Source organism: Balaenoptera physalus (genome assembly GCF_965194825.1).
Source record: "Balaenoptera physalus genome assembly, contig: HAP1_SCAFFOLD_2172, whole genome shotgun sequence".
NCBI classification, from domain to species: domain Eukaryota; kingdom Metazoa; phylum Chordata; class Mammalia; order Artiodactyla; family Balaenopteridae; genus Balaenoptera; species Balaenoptera physalus.
Window position 1 is genome coordinate 57,873 of NW_028124634.1, and position 18,020 is coordinate 75,892.

General features: G+C 39.7%; 2 long non-coding RNA genes across 2 annotated transcripts; one reads left to right on the forward strand and one right to left on the reverse strand.

Annotated features, from left to right (window-relative positions):
• Positions 1 to 781: 781 nt before the first annotated feature.
• On the forward strand, positions 782 to 3,274 carry LOC309654176. The gene is made up of 2 exons (XR_014259969.1): positions 782 to 1,454; positions 2,028 to 3,274. It is a non-coding gene; the product is annotated as an uncharacterized lncRNA (long non-coding RNA).
• A 5,034-nt stretch (positions 3,275 to 8,308) lies between these two features.
• On the reverse strand, positions 8,309 to 18,013 carry LOC309654177. Its single transcript, XR_014259970.1, has 2 exons — positions 17,580 to 18,013; positions 8,309 to 9,108 (listed from the first exon to the last, which is right to left on the reverse strand). It is a non-coding gene; the product is annotated as an uncharacterized lncRNA (long non-coding RNA).
• Between the last annotated feature and the right edge of the window lie 7 nt (positions 18,014 to 18,020).

The following is an 18,020-nucleotide window of genomic DNA, read 5'->3' on the forward strand; positions in this document are numbered from 1 at the left end:
ATAGGAGAGAATGACCAGACACCTAAAGTAATTACTAAATGACTACAGTCATCTAAAGTGATCATTTTGACTGAGCATAAATCTCCCTAGAAAATACTCATCACAAAGACCTACTACAGTATAGGAGAGAAAGAAGAGTTTTTGGCTGGAAGCCCCAGGAAAACGTCTGTAGCAGTAATTCTCTAACAGTAACAGAAGGGAGATAAGAATTTATGGTAACATAATGCAAAACCACAGCACAGAGGCAAGAATACTTGGGGTAGCGCAAGGGAGGGCAAGTGCCCATACAGGTAGAAAATGAAGGATTCATTAGTGAGAAAGGCTAAAGAAGTTGCTGGGGTAGTATGTGAAGGTCTTAAGCGCCAAGATAAGGCTGTGGAACTGCATCCTGCACTCAGGACCAGCACCTTGGAAGTGAGTAGCTTGAGCCATATGTCACCATAGCCAGTAGCCTTGCTTATATACAACAGAACCCTGGTAAAGATCATATCTTTGCTTTAGAATGACAACTCTGCTAACAGAGCATAGGATCACAGAGCAAAGAAGACAGAAAACTGTAACAGCAAGAATGGTTAAGGGCCTCCCTAGAGAATTGGTTGTACCAACAGAGTAAAATGGCAGAGCAGCCATTAAAATCATGATCTTAAAAAAAAAAAAAATGCTATTTTTAAAAAGGAACATGTTTAGGATAAGAAAAGAGAAAATCAGAATACCAAACGCTGCTATTTCCAATTTGTTTAATTATTCAAGATAAACACAAGAAAAATCTTAGTCGTAGACAAAACACATAAAGTCCATTTCCAGGTTGACAATGTGAGAAGCTCCATGAACCCATTCATGGACCCTCTGAGGTTTCACACTGCTTCACACTGTGGAAGAAACAGACTTCACAAAAATAATCTTAGCCAAGTCACAAAACAAATAAAAAAGCAAATAACAACAAGCCAGGTGAGCAGGGAGGGGAATCAGTATCCAGAGTTGCTATAATACATTACCCAAAATGTTCAGCTTTCAACAACAACAAAAACAACCATATGAGAAGTGCAAAGGAAGAGGAATGTTTGACACATACTCAGGCAAAAAAGCAAGCAACAGAAACTGACTTTGAGAAGGACCAGATTTAACAGACAAAGACTTCAAAACAACCATTGAAAAATATATCAACAACTAAAGTAAATCATGCTTAAAGAAGTAAAGCCTGATATGAAGACACAGTTTCATCAGAGATACCAATAAAGAGGCAGAAATTATTTTTTAAAAAATGGAAATTTTGGTATTGAAAAGTAGTATAAATATTAATAAAAATAAAAATTCATTGGAAGGACTCACCAGTAGATTTGAACTGAGAGAAGGAACACTCAACAATCTTGAAGACACATAAATGGATAGAGATTATACAATTTGAAAAACAGAAAAAAATAGAATGAAGAAAAATATCCGAGCCTCAGAGAAATGTGGACATTTGGTATCAAATATACCAAAATATATGTGATAGGAGTACCAGAAAAGAGGAAAGAGAGAAAGGAACAGAAAAACTATATTTTAAATGGCTGAAAACATCCCAAATTTGCTGAAAATTATTAACTTACACATCCAAGAAGATCACCAGCTCCAAATAAGATAAAACACAGTTAAAATGAGATCCTCATCCACCAGAGGGCAGACAGCAGAACCAAGAAGAACTATAATCCTGCAGCCCTGTGGAATGAAAACCACAATCACAGAAAAATAGACAAAATGAAAAGACAGAGGACTATGTCCCAGATGAAGGAACAAGATAAAACCCCAGAAAAACAACTAAATGAAGGGGAGATAGGCAATCTTCCAGAAAAAGAATTCAGAATATTGATAGTGAAGATGATCCAGGACCTCAAAAAACGAATGCAGGCAAAGTTTGAGAAGATGCAAGAAATGTTTACCAAAGATCTAGAAGAATTAAAGAACAAATAGAGATGAACAATACAATAACTGAAATGGAAAATACACTAGAAGGAATCAATAGCAGAATAACTGAGGCAGAAGAACAGAGGAGTGACCTGGAAGACAGAATGGTGGATATCACTGCTGCAGAAGAGAATAAAGAAAAAAAGAATGAAAAGAAATGAAGACATCCTAAGAGACCTCTGGGACAACATTAAACACACCAACATTCGCATGAGGGGTCCCAGAAGGAGAAGAGAGAGAGAAAGAACCTGAGAAAATACTTGAAGAGATCATAGTCAAAAAATTCCCTAACATGGGAGAGGAAATAGCCACCCAAGTCCAGGAAGTGCAGAGAGTCCCAGGCAGGATAAAGCCAAGGAGAAATACACCGAGACACACAGTAATCAAACTGACAAAAAATAAAGACAAAGAAAAATTATTAAAAGCAACAAGGGAAAAATGACAAATAACATACAAGGGAACTCCCATAAGGTTAACAGCTGATTTCTCAGCAGAAACTCTGCAAGCCAGAAGGGAGTGGCACAATATATTTAAAGTGATGAAAGGGAAGAACCTACAACCCAGAATACCCTACCCAGCAAGGATCTCATTCAGATTCGACAAAGAAATCAAAAGCTTTACAGACAAGCAAAAGCTAAGAGAATTCAGCACCACCAAACGAGGCTCTACAACAAATGCTAAAGGAACTTCTCTAAGTGGGAAACACAAGAAAAGAAAAATACCTGCAAAAACAAACCTAAAACAATGAAGAAAATGGTAATAGGAACACATATATCAATAATTACCTTAAATGTGAATGGATTAAACACTCCAACCCAAAGACACAGACTGGGTCTTCCCTGGTAGCGCAGTGGTTAAGAATCCACCTGCCAATGCAGGGGACGTGGGTTCAAGCCCTGGTACGGGAAGATCCCACATGCCGTGGAGCAACTAAGCCCGTGCACCACAACTACTGAGCCTGCGCTCTAGAGCCTGTGACCCACAACTACTGAGCCCATGTGCCACAACTGCTGAAGCCCACGCGCCTAGAGCCTGTGCTCTGCAACAAGAGAAGCCACCACAATGAGAAGCCCATGTACTGCAATGAAGAGTAGCCCCAACTCACCACAACTAGAGAGGGCCCACATGCAGCCACAAAGACCCAACACAGCCAAAAATAAATTTTAAAAAATAAAATAAAAATAAGTAAATTTTACAAAAAGACACAGACTGGCTGAATGAATACGTAGTGGTCTGGATAGAAGATCAGGCCAGCCACAACATTCCCTTAAGCCAAAGCCTAATCCAGAGGATGGCCCTAACTCTCTTCACTTCTATGAAGGGTGAAAAAGGTAAGGGAACTGCAGGAAAAAATTAAGCCTAGCAGAAGCTGGCAAATAAAGTTTAAGGAAAGAAGCCTTCTTTATAACATAAAAGTGCAAGAGGAAGCAGCAAGTGCTGATGTGGAAGCTATAGCAAGTTATCCAGAAGATCTAGCTAAGATGATTAATGAAGGTGGCTCCACTACACAACCAGTTCTAATGTAGATGAAATGCTCTTCTATTGCAAGCAAGAAGATGCCATCTAGGACTTTCATAGATATAGAGGAGAAGTCAATGCCTGGTTTCAAAGCATCAAAGGACAGACTGACTCTCTTGTTAGGGGTTAATGCAGCTGGTGACTTTAAGTTGAAGCCAATGCTCATTTACCATTCCAAAAATCCTAGGGCCCTTAAGAATTACACGAAATTGACTCTGCCTGAGCTCTTTAAATGGACCAACAATGCCTGGATGACAGCACATCTGTATAAAAATATGGTTTACTGAATATAAGTCCACTGTGGAGACCTACTTCTCAGGAAAAAAAATTCCTTTCAAAATATGAATGCTTATTGACAATGCACCTGATCACCCAAAAATTCTGATGGAGATGTACAGTGAAATTAATGATGTTTTCATGCTTGCTAACACAACATCCATTCTGCAGCCATGGGTCAAGGAGTAATGTTGACTTTCAAGTCTTATTATTTAAGAAAGGCATTTTGTAAGGCTATGGCTTCCATAGACAGTGATTCCTCTGATGGATCTGAGTAAAATCAATTGAAAACCTTCTGGAAAGGATTCACCATTCCAGATGCCATTAAAGACATCCATGATCCATAAGAAGAGGCCAAAATATCAACATACACAGGATTTTGGAATAAGTTGATTCCAACCCTCATGGATGATTTGAGGGGTTCAAGACTTCATTGAAAGAAGTAACTGCAGATGTGGTGGACGTAGCAAGAGAACCAGAATTAGAACTGGAGCCTGAAAATGTGACTGAATTGCTGCAACTCCTTGATAAAAATTTAATAGATGAGGAGTTGTTGCTTAAATGAGCAAAGAAAGTGGTTTATTGAGATGGAATCTACTCCTGGTAAAGACACTGCAAAGATTGTTGAAATGGCAAGAAAGGATTTAGGATATTACATAAACTTAGTTGATAAAACAGTGGCAAGGTTTGAGAGGACTGACTCCAATTTTGAAAGAAGTCCTACTGTGGGTGAAATACAATCAAACAGCATTGCATGCCACAGAGAAAATGTTGATGAAAGGAAGAGTGAATCGACGTAGCAAACTTCATTGTTGTCTTAATTTCAGGAAATTGTCACGGCCACACCAACCTTCAGCAACCACCACCCTGATCAGTCAGCAGCCATCCATGCATGCAAACCCCTCCACCAGCAAAAAGATTGTGACTGGCTGAAAGTTCAGATGCTGGTTACCATTTTTTAGCAATAAAGTATTTTAAATTAAGGTATGTACATTTTTTTAGACATAATGCACACTTAATAGACTACAGTATAGTGTAAACATAACTTTTACATGCACTGGGAAAGCAAAAAAATTGTGTGGCTTGCTTTGTTGTGATATTCTCTTTATTGCAGTGGTCTGGAACCAAACCCACAGTATTGCCAAAGTGTGCTGGTAATCCCATTCATGAGGGCTCCATCCTCAAGATTAAATCATCTCTGAAAGCACTTACGTCCAAATATCATCACATTGGGGATTAGCTTTCAACGTATGAATTTGGGGAGGGAGGAACACAAACATTCAGTCTATAGCACTCACCAAGGAGAAGAGAGGGACACAGTAGGAAGAGACAGTTAAATGTTCCTTACTTTCTCAGCATGCCTAAGACTAATCCTGGTCTCCACGACTATCCTCTAGGTCCTTCACTTTTCTCCTCAGATTGATTTACTCGTATTCAGAAACACATCATATTATTTAGAAATACACAATGGATGATTTCTTTTTAAGAAAAATCCAGACTGGTGGTTGCCAAGGGGGAGGAGGCTGGGGGAGGGATGGAGTGGGAGGCTGGGGTTAGCAGATGTAGGCCTTTATATATAGAATGGATAAACAACAAGGTCCTACTGTATAGCACAGGGAAATATATTCAATATCCTATGATAAACCATAATGGAAAAGACTGTTTTTAAAAAAGAATGTGTGCGTATATATATATCTGAATCACTCTGCTGTAGAGCAGTAATTAACATAGCATTGTAAATCAACTAGCCTTCAATTTAAAAAATGAAAAAAGAAAAAATCCTAAAATCAATTTGACTCTCCTGTTAGTTTTATGGCAAGATTAATTTTCTTTGTTGGATGTTCAAATGTCAAGCATAAAGTTTTTTCCACCAACACTTCAAGGACCTGAGGGTATGCAGGTAGTGAGAGGTTTCCTACCTGGAGAGCAATAGAGGCCCATAAGGGTAGTCTCAGTTCTCCAGGAACAACTAATACCAAACCATCAGAAGGACAGCTTCATGCTTTATAGCCACATGAATACTTTAATTTCTTCTCTAATGGTTCAGAAATGGTACTTTGAGGACAGTGAATGACTGTCTTTGTGTGTTACGACATTTCCTCCTCCCTTGATTTGCTCATTATGAACTTGGTTTTATTTTTGGTCTTTGCGGATGTCTTATTTCTCTCCATTTTTCCTGATCATTTGTCCTAAGTTTAAGCCATTCTATTTTTCTCTTGGTACATCTGTCACCTGTGATTCTTCTTTTTCTCATTTTCAAGTCTCATTTCCCTAATCAGTGTCTCTCCTGCCTTGGCCATGAGCTTTGGTACTCACAAGAAAATTCTGGCATTTTCTCTTTTGTTCTGTGTGAAAGTGGGCAAACTCTTATATTTTACCAAAACGCACAGTCACAGAATGAGAGAGACTAGGCACCTATGAAACTCTGTACCTGTTTTGTTCTTTTAAGGATTATCCTTTCTGGTGTTTTTGTGAGGTTTTATTTTTTCCAACTTGAAAATATCCAGACATCCCTGGCAGGCCAGTGGTTAAGACTGCACACTTCAACTGTAGGGGGCAAGGGTTCGATCTCTAGTCGGGGAACTAAGATACTGCCAATCACGTGGCACGGACAAAAAATAAAGATTGAAAATATCCAAAGAAGTGTCCATACTCCCTAACATTCCTGCAAAGTTGGAGCTCAATAAGTACCTGTTGACTAGCTCACTGAGTCTTTAAAATCACCCACCATAAGAGAAATTTTATCTTACCTAACTCAAAATTGTTTCTACTATTAGTAGTTGCCAGGGGCTAAAGAGTGGGTAGGGTAGAAGGGATATGGGTGTGGCAACAACAGGGATTATCTTGACTTTATCAATGTCAACATCCCACTTTTCAAACTGTATTACAGTTTTGCAAGAGGTGACCATTGGGGAAGACTGGGTAAAGGGCACATAAAATCTCTGTATTATTTCTTACAAGTGTATGTGAATCCACAATTATCTCAATATAAAACATTTCATTAGAAAAGGGTACACAAAGTAATATAAAGACAGAGCGACAAGGAAAGACTTACGTATATAAACAACCATTGTTCTGAGACCTACTGGCAAAGCATTATCACTGTTTACTACAAAAGAAAGAAAATAAAACATCGAACATATTGTCTATGCCTAATGAAATTATCAAAAACAATTTATCAAATAATTTACTAAACACCATTTCTACCTCTAGTGTTCCTACTTTCAAATGAATTTCAGGTGGAATATTTAAAATTATGTATAAGGGAATAATTAAGTTGTCTAGTGACTCATTAGAAACTGAAGTTCTAAGACACCAGGCGTAAGATTTGAAAGTGAGTTTAGACTAGGTTTCCTAGCAGTGAAAACCAAAAGGACAATATAGTATTTATTATCTGACAAAGGAAGCATACAAGTTCAACTGTAACTGTAAACTTCTTCTGGACTTTAAACTCAAAAAGGAATTTATGGTGGGGGCTTGTATAAAGCGATATTGGCTGACACTGTATTGTAGTTGTCTGCATCTATGCTTTATTAAAAACCTAGAATCACTGTTTAAATCACTGGCTCTCAAATTTGTGATGAGTCTTTATTATTATTGATTTTTTAAACTATGTGCAAGAAATTAATAGAAACATTCATTTTCATGGTCACATTGGGAAACAATTCTACTCAGGCCCAGGCCATGTGCTGGAGTGCTCCCAGGTAACTGTCACAGGGCTGTGGGGAAGAATGGGACACAAGCGCGCTGAAAACCCCCAGGAAGAGCCAGCCCTGCAGCGTGTGCTTGAGCTTGTTGCACTACAGGTGCTCCGACAGTGAGTGAGAAGCAACAGGATGGTACAGGGACTGAGGTGAGCTGGGCTCTGAAGTCCAGTCACTTGGACCCCTCTTTTGAGCTCCAGCCTCCATTCATTCTCTTACTGAAGGTATTTATTGAGCACCACTAAATGGCACATGCTATCCTAGGCAACGGGCTGGTATGAACTGTTGAAAGTGGTGTAAAAGAGTACAGTGAGCGTGAGGCAAGCTGAGCCAAGAGCAGACGGTGCGGGCGCACATGAGCACACACGCACACACCTGCATATGCAAGTTAAGCGAGGCTTGAGAAACAGTGATTTTGACAGGCACGTAAATGCCTGCATGGTCATGGATTCACAAGGATACCAAACTCCTCTGGCTGTAAAATTTTCTCCACATGCAGCAAGGGGTCTTCACCTGGTCTGAGAGCTTGGGGAAGGCTTTCCTGCAGAGGTGGTATGTGTGCAGGATGAGCAGGAATTAAGTAGGAGATGAGAGGAGGAACAGTGTTCTAGGCGTAGGGACTTAGGGTCTTAGCACGTGCAAAGGCCTTGAGGGGAAACTAGCATATAAGGCTGGTAAGGCTACACAGCATGACCACCTAAGGGGAAATGGCAGAAAACGGGCCTAAAACAGTAGTCTAGAATGTACAAGATCGTAATAAGAACTTGGATATTTATTTTAGGAACAATGGAAGCTCTTAAATGGAGTGTCTGGCTATGGTGTCAAAAAGGAAAAGAGGAAACAAAAGTCACTCTGAAACCTAAATTAAGAGAGTCATTTAATAGTCCACTCAAAAGATAACAGAGGCTCGGGCTAGTGGCAGGTGCTCCTGACGGGTATAACCAGGTGCCTGGGCTATGCCAGCCCTCACTCTACTCCTCTCTGCTCTTCCCCTCCACGGTAAAAAGCAACACCATACATCTAGTGCACATGTATGCAAGTGTGTAATTTGTTCCTGGGAAGTTAAGGAAGTCTGCAACTCATGACTTCTATATTCTTAACAAGCCATGAAGCAAGATCAGCAGAGACCAAGAGTTGCAGCGAGGGTGCTGAGAAGTGGAGTGACTTTATCAGGTAGTATGAGTGGCTATGTGGGCTACGACCATGGACTCACAAGGACACCACACTGTCACAGAGCTGCACAGGGAAAACAGAGGGCTGGTCCCGTCCTACATAAGTTTGGCCTTCCCAACATCAATAAATAAAATCATAATGGCAGATAACAAAGTACCGACACCTTAAGGCATCCTTCCAGTGGAGGTCTCACTAATTCTGCAGAACTACTTGGCTGGGTGACTATATATTTCTTTAAAAATGAAAAAAAAAAAATCAATATTATTTTAGGCAGATGACCTCTAACAAAGGAATTCTCTAGGAGGGCCAATATTATTTCCAAAGGAATTCTGATAAGAAATGTCAGTAAAGATTACTTACACAAACACAATGTCCCCTCTCTTAGAGTAAGCAGGAATAGCACTGGCTATGGTGGCAAATCCATATGAGTATATAATGGCTTCTTCTGTCTTCATAAATTTTGCCAGGCGGTCTTCCAAATCCAAGTGCACATCTAGTTCAAGAGTAAAAAGTTAAATGGTTAAACTGTCTCATAATTCTTTTTCTTTGACTAAAGAATTAATAAAATAACATAAGCAGTTTAGTTATTAATACTGTCACCTTGTGGTCAAAATGTAATTGTTCTTAAGTTACAAGTCATACAATATCTACTAAGATAATTCTGGGCCAAAACTGTTTCTATACTCTGTGAGCTGAATCAGCTACTCATTTGTCTATAAATATGTGACTGGGACAGCTCTGACTCTAGGTTTTGCTTTTATATCACTCTAGCAATAAGAATTCAAGGTCCAGTGACCTTGCCTGCTTTAACTTCCCTCAACCAACAATGCCAAGACTTTACCAATGTACGACATTAACTTATTAACGCCGTTTTGCATTTTAGTAGAAGTGACCAAACCAGGCATTAAGACAACTGTCAACCAGCTTTTAAAAGGAAAAGAAAGAAAAAAGAAAAGTAGTTACGTTAAAAAGAACCCCACATACTCTGCATCAAGAGATAGGAACTTTTTCAGTTGTGGTGGTCACTCCTCTAACAGTTTGTGTCAGCACTTAGTTGTGGCACCTGCCATCACTCTGCAGTACTGAGTTTCTGTCTAAATTTCTTTTTAAGTGTACTGGTGAATTCAAATGTATAGTACAAAGAGAAATATGGTCCTTTTATGGAAGCAGCTTAAGAAGAATGTTGATGTAATTATAGGGATAAACTGTAATTATTAAACTGGTATTTTTTTTTCTCTCTTACATCATCGTTCCATATAGCCTTTCACCTTTCCAGGCTAAGCCATGAGGCTTCACACCCTGGGATGGAGGGACCAGCGATGTCTAAAATAAATAGTGTACCAGCTGGCTGTGAACTGGAAAACTTCCAAGTGTCTTAAAATGAGGCAGAGAAAATTTTTTAAAACTTTCTTTAGCTCTTTTAACTACAGCAGGACCCAAGTCTGGAGAACAAGATCAGAGTTTTACCACATGCTCTGCGCAAAGAGAACTCAGAAGTTGATACAGGAAGGATGCAGCCAGGCCCCTCCAGCCTTGGAGCTTCACGGGAGAAACGAGGAACTCTGAGGAGTAAAGGCAGACTTTCAGAGCCGTGGCATGTCCACTGAGGGGAACTCAGAAGTGTAGGCAGTGGCAGGGGGACCCAGACGTTCCCCAGTGAGGGGCGGTGGAGAGGGCTGATGGCCCGGCAGAGCCCTCCAGCTCAGATGTCGAGGACCTGTGGCTGGGAGCCTCGCTCCAGGAGACCCCTTCAGCATCAGCCTTCCCTCCAAGTATGCCCCTCCCTACCAGAGACATTCCTAGTGAGAAGGGGGAGAGGGAAAAGACCTGCAGGACTGAGATATACAAAAGAAACAACTTAACCCAGCTGGATACAAGGCTGGACACTGAGTGGACTAAATATTTCCAACAGAGACCTGGTTAGCCGTTAAGTGTGAGATTTCCACCAACTTCCGGGGAGGAACAAGTGAGTAAGGTCAGCTCAGCAACAGGAATAAACAACTTTTTAGAACATTTGAATAAAGTGTCTAAAATCTGTAAACCCACTCACTGATTTATCAGAGGCAAGTTAATCTTACTGTGATGCTTTTTAACTAGTAAAAGACAAAATTAAGAATTATAAAAGATACAACTTCACAAAGGACTAAATTTTAATAAGTAATTAAATGAGGGCTGTCCGACAATCTCATTCAATTGTTAATCAAACATTTAGTGAGTATCACATAAAAATACTCTGATAAGCACTGGATCAAAGAGAAATATAGGGTTTCTGCCACTTGACAAAGTGAGACAGCTAAGAGAAGCATCTGGCAGCTGTCAATGGAGAACTCGGAGCCCAGAGGGCAGATACAAGGCTAAGCTGTGCCTTCACTCCCCTGGTCTGAAGCACCTGGGTCCCTTCTACACTCAGAACTACAACACATTCAGAGTGACTTCTGACTAAAGGCACAGAGGTCCCTCGATTGTGAACCAAAGGCTGCTGGGGTGGGCGCCAGCTATTGAGTGAGAGATGAGAAGACACAGAGGGTCCGAACTAAATCTCAATTTGATGGCAAGAGAGGTATAGTGAGGAATTAGAAAATTTAGCAGCAATATCCAAATAATAAAATAAATTGAAGACCACTTCATTTGTAGACTTCTTAAAGGATGATACAGAATTGTGAAAATGAACTATTTATCCCATTCCAATTTATCCCATCAAGTAATGATAAACAACTAGGCATGCTTCTTCCCATTTATAAGTTAAAATGTATACCAACATAGCTTATTACATAAAAAACACATGAAATACCATTTGATTTCCATTACCAATCAGGTAGTCATTTTTATAGAAGTGACACTTTCATTAGAGCAACACTAAATAAATATGAGGTTTCACAGTAACGTGTAGAAGAATGCATCCCGGTTGATCAAAATGGCACCAAAAGAGTGCTTAGCTCTTCAAGCATCAAATCTGTGACATCAACACCACCAAGTCTGAAGACTTGATCCTGCTCCTGACTGCCCGCCCTTCCACGAGATATGCTGCCAGGGAAGTGTTGCAGGCAAAGTCTGGCAAGAACGAGGAAAGCAGCAAAGCACCAGAGAACCAGCTACGTCCATGCAGCTGAGCACGGGCGTGTCTCAGGCATGTCTTCCTTTCCTCTTTGTTAGTGCTCTCTGAGCACCCTGCCCACAGATAGGTCCCCACCACTCTGCTGCCTCTCACTTCTGATGAGACAGGAGGGCAGGTCCCCCATAGGAGGCCTCCTTCAAATTACAATGCTGCCTCTGAACTGGGAATTATCTATCCCAAATCTCAACAATTTAGCTAGCAGATGGACAACCCAAGCCACAGTGAATTGCTCTCATTCAGTATCTCCATTTTAAAAAGAAAAAACATGCTATGGATACAGACAAACTGTTTTTGCCAACTACAAAAAAGGATTTTAAATCATTCTGTAGCTCTAAATGACTCTCTTCATTGATTAGCAATAAAACAGTAAAACAATCTTGGCTTTGTTTTAGGGCTTTAGAGTTAGCTACCCAGTTGATAAAAATTATGTTAGTATTCTCATTATACATACTCATAGCCATTTTTATGTCATTGCCATAAAGTGGTAAGAAGAATCCCTCTACAATAAATCAATGACTTACTGGTTCTTGCCTAGTCCCAAAAGTTTAAAAAAGATGGGCCTTTCCTCCTCCTATCTAAAGACACTGGGTTTTAGCTGATGTCAGCCTTGCAAAGCAGGTTTTGTGACAGGTAAACACGGACAGTTGCATAACTTCTTTTGAAGTCTGATAGCTACTCTGCAAGGAAGAAACTCTTAACCCAAGGGCGGGGGAGGCAGCAAACAGAAAAACTACCAGGGCATGTTCTTTAACTTTGGATGCCTATCTTCTGTGTGTATGATCCATTTCAACAATTAGTGCCACAGATTTGCATGCGTCATTCTCTCACTCACTGTTAGGAACCAATATGGTAGGCAAGAGGCCACGGAGGAAGGTGACCAGAAAGCCTGTGTCTTCTCAGCACTTGCTGCCCTTTCTGGCACCTGCTCCCTCACCAGAACGTAACAGATGGGAGGCAAGGCCAGGGCAGGATGCCCCACACCAAACACAAGGCCTGGCCATGGCAGTCATCACAGGGGGTTCAGACCTGGGCTCCCTCATTGCCAGGTGTGAACCATGGACAGGCCCAAAACTGCTCTGTGCCTCTCAGGTCCTTCCCCTGTCAAATGGTTAACACTTCTACCTGCCTCAAAGGATTGTTAGGAGAACCGCAAGAAAATGCTTATAAAACACTCACAACAATGTCTGGCATCGAAAAAGCAACATGCTGGTGTTTGTTCAATTAACTCAATATTTGTAGAATAAAAAAAAGTAATCTTTTAGAAGGAAAAAAGGTACGCTATCTGCTAATTAAGTTATCCAAATCCTGGATATTTAAGGACTATCTTATATTAAAGCCACTTGTTCAAGTTCCTATTTATCAGAATAAAAGGAGGTATTATGGCCTTCTTGATTGTTTTTCAGAGGAAAGACTATGAAATACCCAACTTTAGAACAGTTTAAAAACAACCAACTATATTTTCTCTTAAAATCTCCATATTTTTGTGTTACATACTTTTTTTAAATCCCTTGAGACTTGGACAATTTTCTTAAAAGTACAAATATCACCTATGTACTCATTAGAACTTTAAAAACAGTGCTGAATGTTTTCCAAAATGTTTTCACATACGGTATCTAATGTGATTCTTACCAAAATGTTCTAAGTTGTGCAACTAAGATCATTCCCTGCCTACACTGCGAAAACTACAATTCCATGACTGGTAGGAAGAAGTGGCAGATCTAGGAATTTTATGACCAAATGCCCTTTCAACTAAAACATGCAGTCATGGTCCTACAACAGACAGAAAATATTTTTTAAAATAAACAAATGAACAATTGTTTACTATTGGCTCTAGAACACAATTACATGCCACTATCTCTCACCATGAAACTCTGCCACTAATTGTCTTTTGATTTAGTTTAAGACCAAAGAGTCAAGTAGGCAACATGTATGCAAAGCAGATCCCAGGCACAGGGATAAACCACATGTAAATGAGATCTGAATGCATTACAAACAGAACAATCAGAGAGGTTCAACAAGAGAAACTATCAAAGTGCATAGGGGCCCCATTAGCCTTAGAGGAAAGGAAGGCTCCACAACCTGATAAAATCACTTGACTGATTCTAAACTACACATTAAAACAATAAGATGAGAAGGTGGAAAACTTCGGATCCACACAGTCCTCACAAGACTATTTTAAGAACCTGCTGGGCCTTCAGGAGGCAGGAGAACATTTAGCCTAAGAAACTAGAAGAATTTTAATTCAACTGTCAATTTTCTTTTTCTGTGTTAATCATCTAGTATCATCTAATATGTTACTATGAAATAATAAACAGAAAATGTTTTAATAAGGAAATTTACTTTTCCAATAAGTGATTTTCATTCACTATCGGAAAAGTTGAGAAAAGAGCTAAAAGAGGGAGCATTTTCATCACTGAAAACAGATGCCTGAGTGATATTAGTACTTCCAGGAAAAGAAAAAGCCAAAATCAAAAGCAACCTTTTGGTGGGCCTGGGAAAGAGACCCTAGCCTCACATGTAAGCTACTAAAATGAGAGGAAAGGGAAGTACACTTCTGCTTTAATGCTCAGTACAAAGGGCAAATGTACCCTAAATATTCAGAATAATTTAATTATAGAGGGTATTTTATTTTTTTTATTTTTAAAATAAATTTATTTATTCATTTTTGGCTGCGTTGGGTCTTCATTGCTGTGCGCAGGCTTTCTCTAGTTGTGGCAAGTGGGGGCTACTCTTTGTTGCAGAGCACAGGCTCTAGGCATGCGGGCTTCAGTAGTTGTGGTGCACGGGCTTCAGTAGTCATGGCACACAGGCTTAGTTGCTCCGTGGCATGTGGGATCTTCCTGGACCAGGGCTCGAACCTGTGTCCCCTGCATTGGCAGGCAGATTCTTAACCACTGCGCCACCAGGGAAGTCCCAAGGGTATTTTAGAGATTTAAAATATAGCCTTAGCTGACCTCAAGTAGCTTCTTGAACTTATCTAACACTGAAATTTCAAGGTAATTTAACACAACTACAGTAATTTAAATGATTAGTTCCAGAATAAGGAAAAATACAGAAAATACCCTGTTGGAAAACCAAGTAAAAATACATACGATATACACATAAAGAAAGGAAAAAAGATGATAAGCAAGCATGGGCAACTGCTGAAAAGGAACAAAACAAGTTTACAGGAAGGACAATGTACTCAAAAAACAATACACATTATTCCAAGCTGTAGGTTTGGTGTCTTATTACAAAACCATCACACTGCCAATTAACCTTCAGCCTTTGTCCAGATACCACAGTCTGTTTGAACCTTCAACTACATTAGGATAAGGATGACACAGTGACCAATAATGTAGTTCAGAGTAGCTAATACACAATTACGTGTTCATTATATTGACTCTGGTGGCCCATTCAGACACTTGAAAGATGAAATCCAATTTAAATTTAAAACGCACTTGAACAGCACACCACATGTATGTGGTATGCTACCATTTTTGTAAAACGGGGGGGAAAATGTATGGAAGTGGTTTGCACACACTGAAAAAAGCCTGGAAGAATGAACAAGAAACTACTGATAGCAGCTGGCTTTTTTGGGGGCGGAATGGCCGTGGGGAGAAGACTTCACTATCTCTTTAAATCTTTGAGGTTTATATCATGGATTGAATTATTCCATCAAGAAAATTAATTTAGGATGGATCAAGAGGGTTTTATGAAAAGTGAAATAAGTTGGACAGAGAAAGACAAATAGCATATGATCTCACTAATATGTGGAATCTAAAAAACAAAACAAACAAAATAAAACAAAATGAAAACAGACTCATAGATACACAGAACAAAGGGGTGGTTGCCAGAGGGAAAGGGGATCAGGGGTGGGGAAAATTAGGTGTAGGGAATTAAGAGGTACAAAGCTCCAGTTATAAAATAAATAAGCAATGGTGATGTAACATACAGCATAAGGAATATGGCCAAAAATATTGTAATAACTTTGGGGACAGACAGTTACTAGACTTACCATGGTGATCATTTCATAATGTATGCATGTCAAATCACTATATAGTATACCTGAAACTAACATAATATTGTATGTCAACTATATTTAAATTAAAAAAATTTTAAATCATTAATTTAACGACCCCCCCAAGTTTAGAGGCACACAGCATCCTATTACACATATTTCAGGTGATCCAAATGAAAAATTGACTGGGCAATTAAAACAACATATTTCCATAGCTCTGGGAAAACTGGTCTTGAAGATTTGAAACTTTTTTTCCACTAAATTCAGCAATAAATCTCTTATCGGTCTTCTCAGATTTAACTCCCGAGCAAGAGCCAAGGCCACACATGCAAATAAAATCTACTAGAAAGAGAGGCTTTTAAGAAAAAATTTCTTTACCCCGCAAGCAGATCATGGAAAGAAAGCCTTGTTGATCAGATTACAACAAACAACCCTGTAAAAAAAATGCCTTTTCTAGTTTTCTAATTCTTATGAAGGAAATAATACCCTACCAATAAAAAGCAGGCAAACAAATCATGTTTGCACTAGGCTAGAGGAAAGAGGGAGCCTCTGATCTGAGCTCTTTTAAGTCTTTGATCTTGCCATTAATATTGCAAATCAGAATACTTATTTTCTAGTTTTAGGGCTGAAATTAATTAGCTATGTGACCATGAGGAAGTCACTTAACCTCTCTGAGCTTTCTATTCTTCTGAATAGCTGGGATGCTGGAATACAAGATTTTAAAGATCCTTTTCAGCTGTAGGATTCTTGGACACCAACTCCCATCATCTGTTTCCAATAAAAATAATTTAACCACTAAATTAGCTAAGGGATAAAGAAAGGTGCTCCCTTAAATAAAAACATCTTAACTGTTAAAGTGAAAAAAACAAAGACCCAGAAATGAAAATGAGTAGAGAAGACAAAAGAGACTTCCCTGGCCCCATTGTCCCTACCCTCTGACATTTTGTAAACCAGAATGTTATTTCCAGTAATACACTCATTTGGAAAATTATTTAACAACATTTTTGAAATTTTCAGAAGCAAAGAACAATATACATTTAATAAAAAACCACCATAAAATTCCAGGGTCTTCTTTGATGACTCTGATTTAGGGAGTTCATAGTGTTTGAAATCACAACTCTCATGCTAATATGTAGTTAGCCCATCTCCAGGTCATTCACACACAAGGAAATCAATGATCCTTTGTCCTCATTCCAGAAAGAAAAGGGCTACACAGTGTATGACCTGCCCCATCCCCCAAATCCGTTCTCACTTTCCTCCCGGCACGTGGTGGCCGCCCAGCTACAGCAACTTTCCAGTCCCTCTGCTGGGAGACGTGACCTGGGTTATGTTCTCACCAACAGAATATGGGCAGAATGATGAGCAACCCCACCCGCCCACCTGAACAGGTACCAATGCCCTGCACGCCTGCTCCCCCATACTCATCACCTGGCTTCGGCCACACAGACAAAGATGGTGCCCTCAGGCCTAAAGCAACGAGACAGGGAAAATCTGGGTTCCTGCATGACTACCAAGAGCAGAGCCACTCACAGCCGGACGCCTCCCCTTACAACTGTCATGCCCGGCAGAAACAGTTTCCTCACACCACTGTCTCCTGGGGCAAATGCAACAAGAGCTCGGGCTTTGCCCTACTGAGACAGTGTGCCTTAGGTACCTATGGCTCTTCTCCACAGGGACAGTCAGCCCCAGACCAGTGCATCTCCTACCAATGATCTCAAACACAAAATCTAGAAAGTTCGCCAGCTTATTACCACAACTCATTAAGGATACCTTTTCCAAGGAGTTCTGAAATCAAACTGAATCTTAATTCTTGAGAGCAGTAGTCTGAAAAATATGACAGAAAACATACCAAATGTGCCATAAAATCCTCTAGGTCCACAAGTTCCCACACCATACTTCTTTAGAGATGCCAAAGCTGCTGCCTTTGTGAAAGTAAAAAAAAAAAAAAAAAAAAAAAAAAATTAGACTGTAATAATATATCTTTAACAGTTTAAAAATGACATTTCCTATTCTTTAACCCACATAGCTCCCCAGTACCCTGGCTTTCCCTTTCTTAGTACTAAGACAATTCTAACAGGATATAAAGAAAAGAGGGATGGGAAGACTTAGGTATACGACTTAAAACATGGAAAAGTTATATTAGCTTGATCATTAAAACCTGGTTAACTCAATGCATTCGCACTTTCTGGCATTTGTGGGCATAGGTCTTTCCTCAAAAAATGTTTACTGGCCCACAATCCCAACAGGAGATGAAGCAATTTCCTAGATACATCTCCAACTATTACCTGGG